Consider the following 17,100-nt stretch of genomic DNA (forward strand, 5'->3'; position numbering starts at 1 on the left):
AAACACAGAAAATAATTTTTTTTTTGGTTTGGACTGGAGTGTACTTTCGGGGGTTACAGCACCCTTAACGGTCAAGCCAGCCGGCCCTTTACTTATGACACAGGCGCACGCTTGGCACTACTTTGTTGATGCACGTGCGGCTACTGCGCACACAATTCACAAACACAGAAAATAATTTTTTTTTTGGTTTGGACTGGAGTGTACTTTCGGGGGTTACAGCACCCTTAACGGTCAAGCCAGCCGGCCCTTTACTTATGACACAGGCGCACGCTTGGCACTACTTTGTTGATGCACGTGCGGCTACTGCGCACACAATTCACAAACACAGAAAATAATTTTTTTTTTGGTTTGGACTGGAGTGTACTTTCGGGGGTTACAGTACCCTTAACGGTCAAGCCAGCCGGCCCTTTACTTATGACACAGGCGCACGCTTGGCACTACTTTGTTGATGCACGTGCGGCTACTGCGCACACAATTCACAAACACAGAAAATAATTTTTTTTTGGTTTGGACTGGAGTGTACTTTCGGGGGTTACAGCACCCTTTAACGGTCAAGCCAGCCGGCCCTTTACTTATGACACAGGCGCACGCTTGGCACTACTTTGTTGATGCACGTGCGGCTACTGCGCACACAATTCACAAACACAGAAAATATATTATTTTTTTAGCACTTGGGGGGAGCACCCCTGATGGACAGAGCACCCCCTGGACAACACTACAGCACTCCTTTAGGACTGGGACCCTGCACAGGACTTTGGAGTGGACACAGCCCCTATGGAGAACTGACAGCACAACACAGCCAGCCCCTATGGACTTTGAAGTAGTGGACAACAGCAGCACTACACTACACTACACTACACAGCCCTAACTCCCACCCTCCCTCTTCACTGTCCACAGCCGAGTGAGAAAATGGCGCCGACGCGGGTACCTTATATAGGATCCAAAACCCGCGAGACTCGGAAGGCAGGATGATGACGTTTTGCCTCGATTTCAGATCCGAGTCAGGCGGGAAAAGTCGAGCCTGACTCGGATCGGACTCGGATCGGGGGGGCTCGGGGGGGTTCGGATTTCAGAAATCCGAACCCGCTCACCCCTAGTAAGTACTGACTAACCTAACCCCCTAACCCTCCTTAGAGGTGCCTAACCCTAACCCCCCTCTAAGTGCCTAACCCTAACCCCCCCCTTCCCCGCTGCCTAAACCTAAGTCCCCTGGGGGGGGTGCCTAACCCTAAGTCCCCCCCCGGGTGCCCTAAACCTAACTCTCACCCCCCGCGGCTGTCCGCTCGCGGCACCCGGCATCCATTCGATCGGGATGCTGGGGTGCCAGTCTCCCGGCGTCGGGGAAATGTCAAGCGTCTACATCTAGACGCCTGGCATTTCACCCTCACCGGGATATGACAGTCGGGAAGCCGGCTGCCGGTATTATGGCAGCCGGCTTCCCGATTGTATACCTCTGGAAATGCTCTGACACAGTCGTCTAGCAATTTGGACTTTGTCTAAGTCGCTCAGAACCTCAAGATAGCCTTACACCAGACCAACTTTATCCTAAAGATGGGACTGCGCTTATTGATAGAACCAAGTAGTGAGATGGCAGAAAAAATTAAATATCAGTCAGGTTTCCCAATAATGATAATAATTTAATCACCAATTAAAATTAAAATTACAGTATACATATATAACAATACATTACAATAAATATAATTAGGATTAACTATAATGCTGGGATCACATTATGGATAAAACGATCTATATGATTTCAACATTCAGTATACTGAATAAAATAGTCCCAAAAAAAGCACCTGTTGAAGGTACAATAATTTTATCTTTTGTTCACTGATAATAAAATGGTATTCCACTTGCATGTGTATGTATAAAATTTTCCATGCAGAATGCTCTGTGGGATCATTTATGATTAAACAGTTCCAAATAGGCAGAAACCATATGATAATGTTTGTGAAGCTTATTAGATATCACAAGCTTTGACCGCACTTGGGGCCTGATTCAGACCCGCTCGCGAGCACTATGTGCTCGGTAGCGGGTCGATGTTTGGCCACTGCACATGCGCACGCCGGAGCCGACTCCGACGTGCGCGAGACCCAGCTAACGACGGGCGCTCCGGGTCTCACACCAAAGGGGGCGGGCAGGGGGGTGGCTGGCCGGGTCTTGCACCCGTTTTGGAGGCGGGCAGGGGGGGTGGCTGGCCAAACGGAGGCATCCCGACGGAACGCCTGCCATTTGGGGGCGGCCCGATTGACATCATGAGTGATATCATTGGTGAGATTCCGGCTCTATTAAGAGCCAGAAGCTCACTGGGGCTTGCGGGAACGAGGCCCTACCACAAGGGTCTCGTCGCAAGCCCCGATGGTCGAGACCATCACCTGGCCGCTCGCAGTAGCTGTGGGTGGTCACCCACAGCTATGCGAGCGGCTAGGAGGATGCACCGAAAAAAAAAAAATGCCCTGATCCAGAGCATCCGGCTCTGAATCAGGCCCTTGGTGTACCTGAACCGCAGGGTTGCTCAGGGAGATAGCCTGATTCGGGCAGCCTTGCTCCAGCAGTCTTGTTTGGCTCTCGTGTATTCCATCTTAGTTTAGCCACTTAGCGTCCACTGGGGTCTGTTGAAACCCCGTGATGTAATCCTGTACGCTTGCTGCGCTTCCTCTGTATGGTTAGTATTCGGCACGACACTCCAGTATCTTATGCCCAAATCAAAGTGCTGTAAATGGGGGGTCCACTGACGCGTTTCACCCTAATTTATAAGGGCTTTATCAAAGAGTAGTATTAGTTAGAGCTTGCTGTTCTTTTATACCAGCACCAAAGAAAACTGATTGGAGCAATCATCCAAAATCATTACTTCTCTCTGGTGAATAGCAACTGTTGTTCCTAATCAATGTGTGTATCCAAAACACATGGAACAATTCCACTAAGAAAATATTTTATCCAGATAACTTCAATATATTCCTCAACATGTATTTGCTTATATAAATATTCAAAATGTAATAAATATATAAAGGACATATATACATAAACATAAAAATCGGGAAACCTCTGACTGCTAAGAAGAAACTTATATTGTCTAAATCACTTTAACAAAACATATATAAAAAAATAATGAATATTTAGTGTCCCATATGGGAATCGAATCCCTGACCTTGAACACACCTGCCTCTCTATCTTACCTCTACACTACAGGGGACTCAGATATGTTATGAGCATCAGTAAGGGTATCTTGATGTATAAAAAATGGGTACAATAGCTTTAATAGATTTCCCATTCGGGCATCAAACCTCTGACTCTAGATGAAATTTTCTCCCTATCTTACTACTAAGTTACAGGGGATTCTGATATGTATAACTTATTCCCTAGTTGTTTCTCTATCCTCTATTGCATATTCACATAATGTATATCGAGAGAATAAAATTAAATCTAATTTATATATATATATGTGTTTGTATTCTTTTTATGGTAGAAAGTTTATGAAACAAGTGTCAGTTAGTTGGCATCACAATTTTGAATATACACATATCCTATAATAAAAATAAATCTCATTAATTACTAGACTGACTCTTTTTCTTTATCTCCATTTTGAAGTACTTGCTATTCTTTGTATAGCATAAATCAGCCACATTGTGAGAACATGACAAGTAAATAGAAAATAGACATCACATTTTAAACTAAATGTATACCCCTAGTTTATACACAATTATTAAAAAATTGTATTTTAATTCTCACTTTGGTGATCACCTTTATAGATATTGACATTACCACTTGGTACTAAAAGACAGCCTTTCATATATGTCGATCACTCTGCTGTTATTAATTTAAACCTACAGGAAAGGGATCTATCACATAATGTAAATACCTTATATAACTGTTACATATATTTATATTGTGTACATTTTTAGTTTCTGAATGGCTTTAATATAACAAAAAATGATAAACCACAAGTTATTGATGTATATTGAAATTTTGTTTTCAAAAGTCAAACAAGGAAGTTAAAGTCTATCTATGTCCCCATATTCCCACTTGAATATAACTTGGTCCCTACATATAACCAATAACAATATATGTGAATGATACTGATATCAGTGAGACCCTAAAACACTGATTATATTGCCTACATATGATCACACAGCTATTAATTGGTACACAGAACTTCAAAAAAATAAAATAAAAAATAGAAAGTGGAGGTGATGATCCCATAACCCCAGTTCCCAATTCAAAAATCCATCAGTAGTACTTTAGGAAAAAGATTCAAAATCAGTGTTCTCATTAAGACCATTAGGGTAGAGGGAATGCAACCGAAAGATCCAAAATGCTTCCTGAGAGCATAACTGTTTGAATCTATCACCTCCTCTATGTGTTTTTCTAATAATTCTAACACCAGTGATCTCCAGGCCTTCAGGATTGGCATTATGCTCATTGTAAAATGGCGAGAGACACTGTGTTGTTGAAATTTATTTATGATGTTCAGACGATGTTCTTTAAACCTTGTTTTGAGTGCACGTGTTGTTCTACCCATGTACTGCAGGCCACAAGGGCACTGCAGCACGTAGACACAATAACTCGAATTACAATTTATGAACTCTGTTATAGGAAAACTTTCTTCATTGTAATTGAAGACCACTTTGTTTGATATGTATTTACAGGTGATGCATCTGCTTTTGCCACATTGGAAGCACCCTTTTATCATACTTGTATTTTTCAACCATGTACCTTGTCTCGGAGTAGGTTGTGGAATTTTTCTCAGATCACTTGGGGCCAAGTGCGACTTGAGATTTCTATTCTTCCTAAACACTATTTTGGGTTGAGTCTTCATAACATCATTCAAAATGGCATCTTGCCTTCAAATATTGAAATAATTGTCTTCCTAATTAATAAAGATTTATTATTGAACTTTGATACTGTACAAAGCAAATGCTAAATTCTGTAGGATGTTCATTTTTGATCGTAATAGAGCCTCCCCTGGGTATCAACAGGTAATTTCTTTCTCTACTTAAACTATTATTATATGCTGTGTCCAAAAAATCTATTGGATATCCACTAATAGCAAAATCATTATACATAATTTTTGCTTGTTCCTCAAAGTTCTCAACAGAGGAACAGTTTTGTCGAATTCTATTGAATTGACTTTGTGGTATGTTCCTAAGCCATGGCTTATAGTGACCACTCGAATAGTGCAGAAAGTTGTTGGTATCAAGTTTTTTTTTTAAGTTCTTAGTAAATATTTTTGAGCCCTCCGAGAAGATGGTTAGATCCAAAAAATCAACCGAAAGGTGATTTATAAGATGGGAAAATTTTAGATTCCAATTATTGTTATTTAAACTTAAAACAAAATCACGTGCTTGGTGTTCATCCCCGTCCCAAATAATAAACAGATCATCTACAGTATATAACGGCCATAGAACAACAGGTTCGTTCTGAAGGGGCCGTTCCATATAAACTCCTCCTTGAATTTCCTCATGTATAAATTGGCAAAACTCGGAGCGAACCTGGTGCCCATGGCCGTTCCTACTACCTTTAAATAGAACGCTTCCTCAAATGTGAAATAATTGTGCATTAAAATAAAAGTGATAGAATCTAACAAAAATTGTCTTAGGCCCTGAGACATCTCTGTATCATTTTCCAAATAGTGTGCAGTAGCCCGTACATCCAGATCATGTGGCATATGGGTGTACAGGGCCTGCACATCCAATGTCAAAAATGTATAATTATTCTTCCAATAAATATCTTTAATAATATTGAGAATATGCATAGTATCACGAATTTGTGATTTCAAGGCCACTGTATGTTTTTGTAGAAAAAAATTGTGATAAATTAGAAGTGAGGGACCCAATGCCAGAAATAATAGGTCTCACAGGAGGTGCTGTGAGTGACTTGTGAAGTTTAGGGATGTGATAAAAAATACTTATAACAGGATAATTAATATAAAGAAAAGAAAATTCATCTTTAGAAATTATATCTTCTCGGAGGGCTCTCGTAAACATCTGTTTAAATTCAGCTTGAAAAGAAATAATGGGATCGATACATAATTTACGATAGAAGGAGTCATTTAATTGGTTTGATGCCTCTTTAAGGTAATCATCCCTTGTCATCAACACCACTCCCCCTCCTTTATCTGCACTACGAACAACTAAATAAATATATTTCTCTAATTGTTTTAAGGACTTCCTTTCTGCTCTAGTTAGATTAGACCAATGGGTTTTCTTGGAACAGATCTGCTCAAAATCATTCAAAGTTTTTTTGTAGAAAAAAAGTATTGTACTTGATTTATGATTTTGTGGAAAAAAGTTGGACTTATTCCTAAACTTCCTTTTTCTTTGACCATTAAAGTATTGCCTATTGATATCAAAAATTGGCTCACTGGGAATCGGTTCAGAATCGTGCATTTTGCTTTCTTCTCTTAGTTCCTCCAACATTTCAATAATAGCTTTGTCAGCTAGATCTAACAAAACTTGAGATTGTTGCTGATTAGTGTTTTTCATGATCTTAGTGGCAAAATATATTTTTCTGCAAAGTGTTCTAACAAAATGGTTTAAATGAACAAATAATTCAAATAAATTCGGATCTTTACTAGGGGCATAATTCAATCCTTTTTGTAGTAGTCTGATCTGTGTCTCACTTAGGATTTTTCCTGATAGGTTAAAAACTCCTTTTGGACCTGACTGTTCTACTTGAGACGAGGCCTTATTGTGTAATTTTCTCCCCCCTCTAGTCCCTCCTCTTCTCTGGATTTTTTGGGGGTATTGTGCATAAGAGGGGCATATTATTATTATTATCATTTATTTATATGGCGCCACAAGCGCCTTACAAAGTACATGAACAAATAAGTAACCAGTGACTTACAATACAATACAAAACATGACATGGACATGTATAATAAACATTGCTATATTAGCGACTTTCACGCCCACATAAGCAGCCGAGTGTTGGTTGCCCTAGTCGGGAGTAAGAGATAAATTAAATTACAGTAGGGAGAAGCACAAGAGGGTAGAGGGCCCTGCTCAAAAGAGCTTACATTCTTTACATATGGATTGGGATGAGTGAATCTCCTTGCTTATGGACTTGGATCTAAAAAATCATTTGCTGAGTTGAAAAACTTTCCTCCAACCATTTGCTCCCAAATGACGGAGAACAGACGAAAAAGACAACAGGTAAATCTTAGTTAAATCAGTTTTTGTCCATTTTCCGGTGTTTGGGAGCAAATTGGTGATTGTCATTTGCTCCCATACATCAGCTTATTTCTCTTCTGTCCCTTGTTACCCCTCAGTCTCTTTCTGTCTTGCCGCAGTTTTTTCTCATTTGTCCCATAGTCTCTTTCCCTCCTGCCCCTCACTTTCCTTCTCCCATGCCCCTCAATCTTTTTCTCTCCTGCCCCTTGTTTCCTCTTAGTCGTTCTAATCTGCCCGTCTTTCTCTCCTGCCCTTTAGTTGTTCTATCCTGCTCCCATTCTCTTTCTCTCCTACCCGTCATTCTCTCCTGCCCCTCACTTTCCTTCTCCCATGCCCCTCAGTCTTTTTCTCTCCTGCCCCTCGTTTCCCCTTAGTCGTTCTATTCTGCCCGTCTTTCTCTCCTGCCCTTTAGTTGTTCTATCCTGCCCCCATTCTCTTTCTCTCCTACCAGTCTTTCTCTCCTGCCCCTTAGTCGTTCTATCCTGCCCCCATTCTTTTTCTCCTACCCGTCTTTCTCTGCTGCCCCTTAGTCGTTCTATCCTGCCCCATTCTCTTTCTCTCCTACCCGTCTCTCTCCTGCCCTTTAGTCATTCTATCCTGCCCCCATTCTCTTTCTCTCCTACCCGTCTTTCTCCCCTGCCCCTTGCTGTCCCTCAGTCGATTTCTCTCCTGTCCCCATCCTCTTTTTCTCCTGACCCTTGTTGCTACTCAGTCTCTTTCTCCCCTGCCCCTAGTTACCCCTCAGTCTCTTTCCATGAATGTAAACATAGGGATACACTGCAAAAAGCTTTCAGATTGTGTCAAATAATTAAAGTCTGCAGGGGTCGGATATCTTTAAACTCAGCCCAACGCAGTTGGTGGCTCTATGATGGGTGCAGCCATCCTTTGCAATGATTTAACAATGCAGCTGCCCATGCTATAATTCCAGTTATTGCTTTGGAAATATGACACTAGCACCATGTTTCTGATGAAATGAACAGTAATATGATGCATGCTCAGGAGATAATGAAGACTCTGCACCGTGCCTGAGTCTTAGCTATCCAGCCCATGAGGTATAAGTACAGTCTTCCAGTTTGTATAGTCCCAATTTCCAACTCATAATAGTTCTCTTCTTCTTATAGTCAAGTAAATTCACACTTGCCGACTTTATGTTTCTCCTCTCCAAGGAGAAGCCCGGAGAGAAGGTGCAGCTTACCAGGGTCCTGGAGAACCCTGTACAGGCCCTGCCCCCTAAGAGCATGACGTCATGATGTCACGCAGAGGGGGTGGGGCTGCCAGCAGCGGGAAGTGCAGCACTTGCCAGAGCATCCTCAGGATGCTACGAGTGGCTGCACAGACTGCAGGGTGCCTGTCTGGAGCATTCAAAGGATACTCCGGACAGCACTGCGGCAGCAATACTAGCCAGAAGCAAAGGCCATAGGGCAGCAACAGTGCCGCCCCCAAAGCACTGCACGGCAACACTTGCACACCCCTAGTTACAGCCCTGCCATTAGGCCCTCCCCTCAACACTACAAAATGCAGCAAATCGCAGGCCCGTGGGGAGAGGCTAACCTGACTATACTGTACATGTAATTTTAGTACCGCCCTCTCCATACTGACCCGCAATTCCCAGCATTATCTCCCCATCCTGCTCACTTCAGTAGGAGGTGGGCAGGATGCAGAAAATCTACCCACTCTTCCAGGGTCTGGAGGACTACTCGAAAAATCGTGAGTCTCCTGCACCTTACGGTAGAGTAGATAATTATGAGTAACATGCACCATCACCTGATTCCTTCCCCTATTGCACAAGCAGTTACTTGATGCACTGACCATGCAGAGATGAGTCACAGGAGAGTGTCGGTAGCATACTTGCCGACGATCTGACTGCCTCCTCCAGATCGGCATAGCAGGGGGGGGGGCGTGACACTAATTAAAGGGCAGCTCAGGAGCGTGACTGCGCAATCACATCATTGCGTCCATGCCCCCGACACACAATGCCGAGAGCTCCTTCATAGCGCCCACTTACAAGGGCGTAACGGTCGCCGGCGGGGGTAGGAGGTTGTGGGCTGGCCGGGAGCCTTGCCCAATCTTCCGGGGTGCTGGGAGCAGGCAGTATGGTCGGTAGTTCTGCAAGAAATGAAATGGTAAGGAAGGGACTACTGCAAAAATGCAAAGGAAACAAAAACTAGGTATAATTTGTGGGTACTGCATACAATAATTGTTGATATTGATATTGGAATGTGACAATGAAAAATGGGACTGCCATTCAAAACTGACACAAAGCCATATATGGAAGACATATCCTGAGCACCCCTAGGAATGCAGTGTCTGACTCTGGACCTTTGGGTATAGATACCTGAAATCTTTTAGGATTATATAGCCTACAGCATACTTGCCTACCATTCCGATTCGGCTGGGAGCCTCCCGAAAGTCGTGTGCCAATCCCAGCCCCCGGAAAGGCAGGCAAGCCTCTCGACCGCCACCCCCCCGCTGTTATAAGAGAATCCCCTGTTGGCCCCGCCCCCCGGCTTCAAAATGCCGGTAATCCCGGCATTGTGTAGCGGGGCCAAAATGATGCGATTGTGCGGCCACGCCCTGCCACCCACGCCCCCTTGATTTGCCGATCTGGCTGCCACCTCCCACCTCCCAGAAGGGGCAGCCAGAAAGTCGGCAACTCTGGACTACAGTCACTTTCATTCCATGTTTTTCACTGGCTTTTGCTTTATGCATGACTTATGATTTACGATTACTGAAAAAGTCTAGAACCTCTGTAATAGTGCTTTTCACATTGAGAGGTATATTTATTAAAGAGCGGGTTTTTAGAAGTGGAGATGTTGCCTATAGAAACCAATCAGATTCTACTTAACATTTATCTAGCACATTCTAGAAGATAACAGCTAGAATCTGATTGGTTGCTATGGGCAACATCTCCACTTCTAAAAACTGAACACTTTAGTAAATATACAGTGGTACACCTTAAGGTGCCTATCCACTAGAAGACAGGCAAAAGACTGCACGATTACGACATTGTAATCGTGCAGTCATTTGTCAGTCTGTGATGTGCCTACACTGAGCGAGCAGTCGTTCAGTGTAGACACAATCAATTATCTGCAAACACAAACATGCTGAACCTGATGTTATCGTCAGGTTGAGCAGCATGTTTGCATGATGATAGATGTCCAAAAGACCAATTTTTTAAACAATCTGCAAACGATTATCGACCAATATTGATATCGTTCAATCGCTTATTTTAATCGTCTAGTGGATAGGCACCTTTACAGTCACATTGAAGTCACCTCCATGACATTTTCGTAACGTACTTTAAAACAGCAGCAGTTCCACTTGTTTTTTTTTAACTCACAAGATAAGTACATTGTAAGCAGGCATTTTAGCTGTGCTAGTTCAAAGTCTCTCTGGTGAGAAAAAGTTCTTGCTGACAGAAAGGCTCTCAGACGACCAGGATGTCATGTGTTGGCAGAGAGGGGAGAGGGAGGGGTGGATGTCACCAGGGCTGCCAAGAGAAATCTTGGGGCCTGGTACAGCAATTTTCCAGCCAGCCTCCCCCCCCGCAGGAACTGTGGCCACAGAGTATTGGGGCACCCCCGCAAGTAATAAGTCTCCCACCGATATCAGCTTCTGTCTCCCATTTTCGCTTGCATAAAAACCCCATAGAATTTTATGGTGGCTGCTTTTTAGCCAAATTTACCAATCTCCAGAATGTGATGCATTGAGCAGTTTAGCCTTGGTAGCGTTAGCCCGTTGTAGGCTATGGGCTAAATTTTGCCAAAAGTATTGGGAGAGGGATCCGTAGGATCCCTTCCCTATACTCAGGCACACATGGTCAGCAGACTGCACACGCACAGTAGTGTGCCCAGCTCCCAAAGGATTCATTATCACTACATATACATCACTACTTACACATCGCAGGGGCTGGCTCCTTTTGGAGCCCCTGTCACCGTAAAGTGTATTTTAATACATTTGGGCTAATCATCATTTCTTATTGCCATGAATAGCGATGATAAGAAATTATAATTATTGGGTCTAAGACCTGATAATTAATATTATGCCCCTAAAAATCCAGTGGTCGAAGTGGGAATTTTGAAGTAGGGGTATGGGAAATCTAAGGTTGTATTTATGCGAGTGTTGGGAAAGGGAGTGTGGACACTCACACAGGGGGTGTCCTTAATACATGTCCCTTTTTTATCAGTGTAGTGTACCACACCGTAGTACCCCTTATACACATTATGCTACACAATAGTAGTGCCCCTTATACAATGCCCACAGTAGTAGTGACCCCATACAATGCCCACAGTAGTAGTGCTCCTTCTGCAATGCCCACAGTAGTAGTGCCCCAATACAATGCCCACAGTAGTAGTGCTCCTTATGCAATGTTCACAGTAGTGCCCCCTATACAATGCCCACTGTAGTACTCCCTATGCAAAGCCCACAGTAGTATTGTCCCCTCTACATTGCCTACAGTAGTAGTGCTCCTTATGCAATGCCCACAGTAGTAGTGCCCCTATACAATGCCCCCTATGCATGCTAGTAGCTGGGAGAAGACTGGAAATGTGCAAGGACTAGATAAAGGTGAAAAAATGAGTGGATAGATGGGAGTGGACTGGCGGCAGGTGAAAAGGCAGGCGAGTAGGCAGGAGAGGACTAAAGGCAGGAGAGGACTAAAGGCAGGTGAGGAGATGGAAGGGTAAGTGGGAGAGGACTGGATGGAGACAGGCATGGAAGCGTGCTGGTAGGCAGGAGAGGACTGGAAGTGGGTGAGGATTGGAGGCAGGCAAGGAGGCGGTAGACGGGAGTGGACTGGAGGCAGGTAAGGAGGTGGGTGAGTATAAAGTGACGACTAGAGGCAGGTATTAGGCAGTGAGAAGGTGGGTAGGAAAGGACTGGATGGGGCAGGGAGACGGACGAGGAGGCTTGCTAGTAGGCAGTAGAGGACTAGAATTGGGTGAGGATTGGAGGCAGGTAAGGAGGAGGGTGGTATGTGGGGAGTTCAGCTTGTAAAGTGATAAGTTTAAAAAAAAATTTTTAAATTCTAGATGCTACTTATCTAGATTAAGACAGTCCGAAAATCAGGTCCTCTGAGTGTTAATAATAATTATAATAGGTGACAACCCGTCTTCCCTCTTACTCTCCACTCTCTTTACTCTTCCTTAGCTCACCTATTTCTCATTAGTGTGACAGAGCTGTGTCAGAGTCCTCAGTCCACTCGTAGGCTAATGCCGATGGCACCCCCTCCATCTCCCACTCGCGGCCATACTCCCGACCCCCCTTGTCCTACTCGCGGCCACACTCCTGACCTCCCCTCCCTGTTCGCGGCCCTACTCCAGACCACCCCCCCGCGGCCATACTCCCGAAACCCCTCTCCCATACTCCTGAGCTGTGGCACGAGCATTGTTGGAGAAGATCAGTGATGAGCCCTGGCTGTGAGAAGCAGTGCATCTGAAGCCGGCACAGTCTGTCAGCTATTGAATAGTTGCCAGAGTCGTTCTCCAGCCGCCTGAAGCCAGCGTCCTCTGATCTGTGATCGCATACACTGACAGACCGCATCATTCTTATTATGTCCACTTACTACAGTGTATTATTATTTGAGGTTCACAGTGACATAATAATAACACACTGTAGTAGACGGGCATGATAAGAATGTTAGGGAAATGGGGTACAAATTTTGTGCTTATTATAGAACAAAAGGCACTTACTCTCATGGAGGCTGGGGCTGTACTGAGGGCTTTCATCCTGCTACAGCAGTTACTGACAGTGACAGCCTGTGAACAGTGTCAGTGTAGCTGGCGGCTCAGCACTGAAGCCACGCCCCTTTCCTCTGCCTTAAAGTTGAAAAAAATGTTGTTTAGTGCTTGAAGTGACGGTATGCTATACCGTCGTATACCGGCACACTTCGAGCACTGTCCTAAACAGAAAAACAGTTGCATATTCCCTTTCATGAAGGAAGCAAGCATTTGTTTACAAAAAACAAAACAAATAAATCCAAATATAAGGAAATGCAGATGAGGCAATGCAATTTTTCATGTCCATTCCACTAAATATGTTTTATGCAGCATCCAGAGCCACAGGTTTAATAACATAGGGAGAGATGTATTAACCGCCAAGTTATGTGCGCTGATACCACTTCTCCCCCATGTATGATTGGGGGGCTGGGCGGTTAATGACAGGAGCGCTATCTGCAAGATAGCAGCGCCGATAGGCAGGGCTAAGTATGAACGGTCAGTTCTCCTGACCGTTCCGCCCGCTGCAGCTATGGCTATCGACAGCTGCAGCCTGGCGATGCCCTATCCCCACAGCAGTTACAACGCTGTCCCTGCTGCGGGGGATGTCGGCTACAGGGCTGCACGCGGAATCTCGCGCATGCTCAGTGGAGCCGGCCGGGACTGAGACACGGCAGGCAGGGATTGCAGGAGGGGGGAGTTATGACTCTCCGGGGTGGGCGGCTCCGGGGCCCTGTGCTGGGAAATCAGGTAAGTAGAAGGGTGGGCAGAGCAGTAGACTGCGACTTTGCAACTCCCAGTCCCAGGGCCTGTAGAAAACAAAGAATCGTGAGATGATACTAGGTGCTGCTGAAATATGGGTGTTGGTAGGAGGGCTGGGGTTGGAGTGTTGGTTGGGTGGTGGGTCTCTGCGTGCGGCTGAGGTGTTGGTGAGAGGACTGTGTCTCTGGACGCTGTGCAGGTTGGTAAGGAGGCAGAGCAAACTACGATCGTGCCTCCGGGCGCCTGCTATGAACTTACGCATCTACACAGGAGAGCACAAACTGGGAGCAGCCCTAAAATTTCTTGGGCCGGTAATACCAATTGCTATGGCCCTGATATTAAAAATCAGGATACCAAATTTTATGACATTTAGGGTGCAATTCAATTGTTTTCGCCCGCAGCAAACCCCCCCTCGCACCCGACAGAGCTATTCATTTGTCGCTCCTGTCTGGCGCAAACATTTCAGCTTGCACCCCCCAAGGGTGGCGAGCTGTTATGCGCAAAAAGTGACCCGTTTGGGCAACCAAAAGGCACTTTTCGCGTTCACGCAAAGCACTCTGGTCAGGTTTAGCCCATTTTACATAGCTAAACCCGGCCCTCTTTTGTCACTTTAGACGGGAGATCGAGTGCGATAAAACAATTGAATTGCCCCCTAGAGGCGTTTTTGGCTAAAATATCTGTCAGGAGTCCATGGTCATTCTGTAACAGCTGGAAATGTATGGAGTGTAACCTCTATTGCACAGAGATCGGATAAAGGGGTCTATAGTGCTAGGAGACAGAGTGAAAAGTGATAAGGTGCCAGCCAATCAGCTCCCAACTGTCATCTCACAGGCTGTGTTTGAAAAATGACAGTTGGGAGCTGATTGGCTGGCACCTTATCACTTTTCACTCTGTGTCCTAACACTGCTTAGTCAATAGACCCCTAAACCTCTAATAATAATTTGTGACACCCACGTGAGCGGCCACGCCGGGGAAGTGGCTGGGTGTGTGGCGTCCTCCACTCTCCCCTCATGTGTGACGGGCCCGGGCCGAAGAGGCACCAGCTGGGGACACCCCGACCTCGCCGCGCCTCACGTGCGGCAGCGGCAGCACCACTAAGTGGGCGCGGCTCGGGAGGGAGGCACCACCACCAAACCCCGATTCCGGCGCCGCGGTTGGTCTGCCGTCTCTCCCAGGCCCCGCCTTGCCACGCCCCCTCCCTCACCGCTTTGGCCCAATGAGTAGCGCCCCGCCGGCTATCCTCTCACACGATTGGTCGCGGCTCGGCAGCTTTTCTCGCGCGCCGGCCAGTCGCGACGTTTGTTTAGGGGTTTGAGCGGGGCGTCCCCATACCGCGGCCAATCGCGCCTCGACATGAGGGCGTGGCTATTCGGGTGGGGGCTGTCACTGACGAAGGGCGGCGCCGCCCACCCCTCTCCCTTTTTTTCCCGACGGTGACGCGGAGGAGAGCCCGGCGATTGGTGGCGGCGGACGTCCGTCAACCCGGAGCTGGCGTGTCAGGTCGGCGAAGGGGGCGCGGCAGGGACTACCCAGCCCCCTCCCCTCGGCCAGCCAGGGGCGCGCGCTCCGGCGGTTACACACTCTCACACACACCGGGCGCGAGGAGGAGATTGAGAGCGAGCGCGAGGAGGATGTGGCGCGCGGAGGGGAAATGGCCGCCGAGAACAAGCCGGAAGGTAAAAGAAGCGCCCCCCCCTCCCACCTTCCCGGGGGGGGCTGCCCCCTCTGAGGCCGGGGTGTGCTGTGTCGGGAGGGGGGAGCGGCAGCCGGGCGGGCAGGGGAGACAGTGAGAGGAGAGGCGGCTGGCTAAGGGGAGGAGAAGGAGGAGAAGGAGGAGAAGGGGAGGGCTGTGAGGAGGCGGGCGGAGGAGTGGGCACACTTTCCTGACACCGCTCCCCTCACTTCCACACACTGAGGCCACCGGCAGCACCGAGCCTCCTCACCGGCGGGTCACCGGCGGGTCAACTGTCACCGTTGCCACCCCTCAGCGGGCGCCCCGGCAGGGAAAGAGGAGGAGGGGGCCCGGGGCATGTCTCCCTGCCTCAGCAACGTCCCGGGGTGTATCTAGCACGGGAGCTCGGCACCACCTCGTCATGTCCATCAACAGCCTGGCGGAGGGACCTGTCAGCGGCCAGAGCCGGCGCCAAAGCCCCGGAAAGTATGGTAAATGGGGAAGGAGACTGGAGAGCAGGGCTGAGGGATCCCGTCTTGCTGGGAGCTGCCCCCGTTCCTGCCTTTATACTGGCTGATCCGTGGTGGCTGGTTGGCTTCCATGGTCAAGGGGGATGGATTGGTTGCCCTTATGTTGGGGATGGGGGGGTCAGTCACAGTGGCTTCACATTGGGGTCAGCGCCTCTCTTGCCAGGCTCAGTACCTTCACATTGGGGTCGTCGCTCCTCGTGCCAGACCGGTGCCTTCACGTTGGGGGTCAGCGCCCCTCATGCCAGACTCCGTGCCTTCACATTGGGGTCAGCGCCCCTCGGGCTCCGTGCCTTCACATTGGGGTCAGCGCCCAGCTCTGTGCCTTCACATTGGGGTTAGCGCCAGACTGCGTGCCTTCACATTGGGGTCAGCGCCCCTTGTGCCAGACTCCGTGCCTTCACACTGGGGTCAGTGCCCCTCATGCCAGGCTCAGTGCCTTTACTTTGGGGGCAGCACCCCCATGCCAGACTCTGTGCCTTCACATTGGGGGCAGCACCCCTCGTGCCAGACCCCGAGCCTTCACATCTGGGTCAGCGCCCTCATGCTGGGCTCAGTGCCTTCACACCTGGGTCAGCGCCCTGACATATACACCAAACTTTCCACAAAACCAGCATCATGAAGTTTTTTTTACACTGCAAGCAGCAGCACATGGCACATACACAACAGGCACCATATCAGGGGGGACTTACTATTGTACTAGAATAGGTCTACACTTCAAAAGCATCTAATAATGTGGTGTTTCTGGTTTGTTTTGCTGTATAACGCTATATTAGGGGGTTGTCGTAAGTGTAATACCTGTCTTACGTAATGCTTGCTAGCTTAATGCAAACAGGCTGTTTAGCTGTACACTCTTTCCTTATCTAGGGATGAGCTGTTACGCATAGGAAGTGCAATGTATTTACAAAATATACGTAAGTGGAGTATATATCTGTGGCATACTTGGCTGCCAATGATGGCACTTCAACATTCTAATAAGGCACTTCTATATAGTCTAGTTTCTCTTATTTTGTGGCACCATCTAACAACAATCAGCATGCACCTTTATTTTTAACAGTAAAGGCTAAAATTGCAATGCTGGTGTGAAAAAAATAAATAAAAATAAAATATATATATATACACACACATAATTTGATAATCTTAGGGTAACGCTTAATATATGTGAAATCCACAAGGGGGTAGTGATGCACTATGAACATCTTTTACTATAGACATGCTGATTCTGTTTTTTTCCCCTCAAATGCTCCAACGTT

General features: G+C 46.7%; 1 long non-coding RNA gene across 2 annotated transcripts in view; it reads left to right on the forward strand.

The window, feature by feature from the left end:
- The first annotated feature begins 15,092 nt into the window (after window positions 1–15,092).
- Window positions 15,093–17,100, forward strand: part of LOC148505797 (uncharacterized) — a 61,817-nt gene continuing 59,809 nt past the window's right edge. The window contains exon 1 of one of the 2 annotated variants that reach the window (XR_015869845.1): window positions 15,093–15,324. This is a non-coding gene — a long non-coding RNA (uncharacterized LOC148505797). Of the gene's footprint in view, window positions 15,325–15,476; window positions 15,812–17,100 lie in introns of those variants that run through there. The other variant, XR_015869844.1, reaches the window with a different exon arrangement.

Source organism: Taudactylus pleione, unplaced genomic scaffold, assembly GCF_031769625.1.
Source record: "Taudactylus pleione unplaced genomic scaffold, aTauple2 ptg000437l, whole genome shotgun sequence".
Classification (NCBI taxonomy): domain Eukaryota; kingdom Metazoa; phylum Chordata; class Amphibia; order Anura; family Myobatrachidae; genus Taudactylus; species Taudactylus pleione.